This window comes from Palaemon carinicauda, chromosome 42 (genome assembly GCF_036898095.1).
Source record: "Palaemon carinicauda isolate YSFRI2023 chromosome 42, ASM3689809v2, whole genome shotgun sequence".
Lineage (NCBI taxonomy): Eukaryota > Metazoa > Arthropoda > Malacostraca > Decapoda > Palaemonidae > Palaemon > Palaemon carinicauda.
The window spans coordinates 13,649,318-13,654,481 of record NC_090766.1 but is presented as its reverse complement, the minus strand read 5'-3'; positions in this window follow the sequence as shown (position 1 = coordinate 13,654,481).

The window sequence follows — 5,164 nt, the reverse complement described above, 5'->3', positions numbered from 1 at the left end:
CATCATCATCATCATCATCATCATCATCAGCCATTACTTATCCACTGCAAAATAAAGGCCTCGGACATTTCCTTCCTCTTGCGTCTGTTTATGATCTCTCTTTGCCAGTCCACCGCCTTCTCTTCCTTCCCCTGTTTGTTTTGTAATCTCTAGGGACCCAATTTGTTATTCTTAATATCCATCTATTATCTGTCATTCTCATTATAGGCTTGCCCATGTCCATTTCTAATTGTATTAGGGTGAATGTATAACTAGAGCGCTACCAACTAAGTGACAGAAGTAACAATAAAGGTTAGAATTTAAATATATATATATATATATATATATATATATATATATATATATATATATATATATATATATATATATACACATATATATACACATATATACTGCTGTATATACCATAATTGAAGAATTTTAATTAATTTTACTTAATATTGCGGATATAATTACACTAATGTGCTCAGTTGTTATAACATCAACAATTCATTGTTTGAGAATAATCCAACATGGCGAAAGCCTTAAAACCATGAAAAAAGTACTTCTCAAATTAGTTGAAAACTTTGAGGTTAAGCATTTTTAGAAGTTAAATGAAGGCTCAATACTCCGCAGTATTCTATAAGTTTTATTCCAGCTTTGACCAGATTGTGGGGTAGAATCGGTGGAACTTCAAAAGTCCAAACTTGCAGCGAATGTTTTTGTGTTGAATAGGCTGACAAGAGACTCTCTTCTTAGTTTATGTATTATTATTACTAGCAAAGCTGCAACCCTAATTGGGAAAGCAGGAGGCTCTACGCCCAAGGGCTCCAACAGGAAAAATAGCCTAGTTGATACAGATCTTAAGATATTTTATTTTTTTTTTATTCATTACTTATTTACAGTTTATTTCCTTATTTCCTTTCTTCACTGTTAGCCCTTGGGTTTATAGCACCCTGCTTTTCCAACTAGGGTTGTAGCTTCGCTATTAATGATAATAATGATAATAATAATAATAATAATACCAAGACTAAGACTAATAATAATAATAATAAACAGCTAGATGCAAATGATCAGTAAGTAAAGCAACACGATCTCTTTCGAATCTTATTTGATATACATTTTAACGTACTGTAATCACAAACAAAATACAAATTCGTCTCAATCTTACATTTGAATCGAACTTAAGATCTCTCAGGGAAGCGAAAAATCCATGACAAAATGTGGTTTTGGCAGTTTGCTATTTGACCATCCAGGCTCGCTTTATAGATTTAATGACAGTTACGCTTTTTGCTGTAATTTATCCAATATTAATTTTAAACATTTTAACATCACTGTAGAGTAAAGTTCCAGAGGGAGGCATATAATCAGAGGGCGAGATAAGGTGAAGGATGATATGGAGAGATGAGCCTTTGATAGAAAGCATTGGAGAGGGCCCATCAGGCACCCGACCCCTTAATTATGGGCTGCCAACGTAAGAACCCGTGTCCAGCACAAGGCTTGACAATTTAATAAACAAGAAACCGACCCTTTAATGTAGGGATAACGCTGGGAAAGAAGAGAACAGTAAAGTTCTTTTGGCCACTTCATCCGAGATGGAATAAGGTATTCCACCTTGGCTTCATCAGCCATTCACAGAGTCTGACCAAGAGATGGATGCATTGAATTTATTAGTATGCACCTTCTTAGGGTGCGTCGGCTCTTAGATAGTAGAAGGTTTTACCCTTCAGGTTTTCATGTATTGTTGGGGTGCCGTTGCTAGCCTGGCACCTTCCCCTGGGATATTCAAGGAATTAGAGTTTCGATGGTTTGCAGCTTTTCTTGGTCACACTCAAAATTGCGTGACTTCACTGGTAAGACATTCAGCGATTTTGTTACTACCATCGATTGGTGATACTACTACTACTACTACTACTAATAATAATAATAATTTCTATATAAATATTAAAATTAGAGACAGTAGAGCTACCAACTAAGCAACGGAAGTCATATTAGAACTTTAGTAGTTACTTTGAGGCTACTACCCAGTGGGTAGTACCCACATGCCAGCAGGGTTTTCCTAGCTTCACGACCCACCAGCTAACCCAATTGGGTTCTATCACAGTGCTGGGTAGAAAAATATATTCTTTAATGTACGTTTGACTGGCTGTGGATTTTCATTAATAGTATTAACTAATATTAGTCATATCTATTCTAATGTTTTCTTTGGCTTTTTTTCTCTCCTTAACGTATTTTATAATACCATGAATTGTCAAACTAATATACAACCATTTATCTCTCCTTAACGTATTTTATAATACCATGAATTATCAAACTACACAATTTTATTCTGATGTACATTTATACATCTAGTCATTCACAGTTGTAGCTATGACGGTGATCTACTGTATGTCGTTGTGACGCTGATTGCGAAGCAAATTAACATCCGGCCAAGTTTTCCTATCTCGTGAAGTGTGGATAGTATTTCCCGTAGATTAAATCTCTTGGTTGAAATTATTATTATTATTATTATTATTATTATTATTATTATTATTATTATTATTATTATAATAAATAGCTAAGCCTCAACCCTAGTTGGAAAAGCGGGATGCTATAAGCGTTGATCTTCTCTTCTGGTTAAATTAATTGTGAATCATTCTCGTCTTACATTTAGAAGACTCTTATCCTAGTCAGACTTGTGGGACGGAAAAGACGAATAATCCAGTGTTCTGGATTTTAGTGGTGATAAATTCGCTAGTATCTTTGAACATAGGTTATAGTTGTTGTTGTTATTGTTGTTTGAAAACCGAAAGAACAACTGGTGATTCCAGTTATTATTCCCTGTTGATTGTTCTCGCTGCTTAGTTGAGGATGAGTTGTGTGTGGTGTAAACTTACAATGGGAGAACAACCTTCCGGTCCCAATTAAGAATTAAGAATCTTTTCCCCAAAAGTTCTTTTTGTCTCTCTTAAGTCTTGAATCCATTGCTGCCACTGATGCGGCTGATAGATTTCTTACTAAAATATCATAACTTTGTCGGTAATACTGCTAAAAAGAATGATGAAGATTGTAATTACATACTATCAGCATTCATTACTAGCATGAAGCAGGGGCTTCCCTGTAGATTGATGCTTTTAATCAGAAATGTAATCCTTAGTAAAGTAGAATATATATATATATATATATATATATATATATATATTTTTTTTTTATATCAAATAAGCCATATATTCTAATACATTAAAGTCTGGATTCTCTTAACGACCTCGGAATGAGAGCCCCAGGGGAAATCACTCAAAGACTATAGTAGCTGACCGAGTGATTTCGCCTGGGGCTCTGATCCTGATGTCGTTAAGAGAATCCAGACTTTAATGTATTAAAATTCAGGGCTTATTTGAAATATGAAAAACACTATTAGATGTGCAAAATTCATATATATATATATATATATATATATATATATATATATATATATATATATATATATATATATATATATATATACATATATACATATACATATATCTATCTATTTAACTATCTATCTATCTATCTATCTATCTCTATATATATATATATATATATATATATATATATGTACTCAAAATCATGATAACAACCAAAATAATTATTGATTCCATTTCCTTTTCAGGTAAGCGAATAGTATGAGAGGGGAATTCAGTCAGAAATCCTAAGTAACATACAGATCCTCGCCTTTAGCTTTCCTAATCTTATCAAAATATGGAATGGAGGTAATTTGGTAGAAACAGAAGTTTAAAACATGGTTGCAGCTGGGTGATGAAGGAGTACTGAAAAGACCCTATCTAAAGATCCAGGCTAATGACCCAATCTAAAGACCCTAGCTAAAGACCTTGTCTAATGGTCCTATCTGAAGACCCTGTCCAAAAACCCTGTCCAGAGACCCTGTCTAATGACGCTATCCAAGGACCCTGTCTAAAGACCCTATCCAAAGACCCTGTCTAATGACGCTAGCTAAATACCCTGTCTAATGACGCTATCCAAACACCCTATCCAAAGACATTGTCTAAAGACCGTATCCTAAGACCCTGTCTAATGACGCTATCTAAATACCCTGTCTAAAGACCATGTTTAAAGACCATTTCCAAAGACCCTGTCTAATGGCCCTATCTAGAGACCCTATCTAAAGACCGTGTCCAAAGACCATGTCTAAAGACACTATCCAAAGACCCTATTCAATGACCCTGGCTAATGTCCCTATCTAAAGACCTAAATTAAAGACCCTGTCTAATGGGGCTATCTAACTGCCATTTCTGAAGACCTTATCTAATGGCCCTTCTGTGATGCCTATTGTGAACCCCCTGAGGTTCACTGGCAACCCTAAACCACCTTCGGTATTTATGTGATGTAGGTTTGCTTCTTTTTTGCTACTTGTATATTTTTCAAATCTATTTCCATATGATTTTCGACGCATTATTCCTCTTTATTTTTTATTCTTTCTTCCCTTTTAATCCCCCTATTCCATTCTTGAGTGGCTCTATTATATTTAGTTGGGCGCTCTTCAACTTTTCCTCGTTCATCAGTGAGTAATCGAAGCTAAGTCACAGATAGTTTTGTATTGCTCGCATCTTTTATGACCCGAACGTTCAACAGTCTGGGTTGTAGCCACTAGACTTCTATCCTTACTATGAGATTAATGCTGCCATGAAAGTTAGCTGAAAGTACTGGATGCGATCTAGTAGCTATAAATATAGATAAACATCAGTGTTGATCTTATGGGATTGCTGAATATGACCGTAGATGAACTAAAACGTTGGGCGATTGAGATGTTAAATATAACAGTGATGTGATATTCAATCGAATTAAAAGCTCTTCGAAAGTTGAATATTGAAGTGTATCCATTAAGGGCAGTGACTAGAAATCAAAATGAAATATGATTTGGATGAAGGATCATCATGTATAAAAACTTGTACTTCGTCTAATATCAAAATGGGACAAAGGGTTCACAATCTGCCAATTATTATTATTATTATTATTATTATTGTTGTTGTTATTATTATTATCTAAGCTACAACCCTAGTTGGAAAATCAGGATGCTATTAGTCAAAGAATTCCAACAGGGAATAATAGCCCAGTGAGGAGAGGAAATAAAATAATAAACATTACAAGAGAAGTAATGAACAATTAAAATAAAATATTTAAGAACAATAACAAGATGAAAATGAAT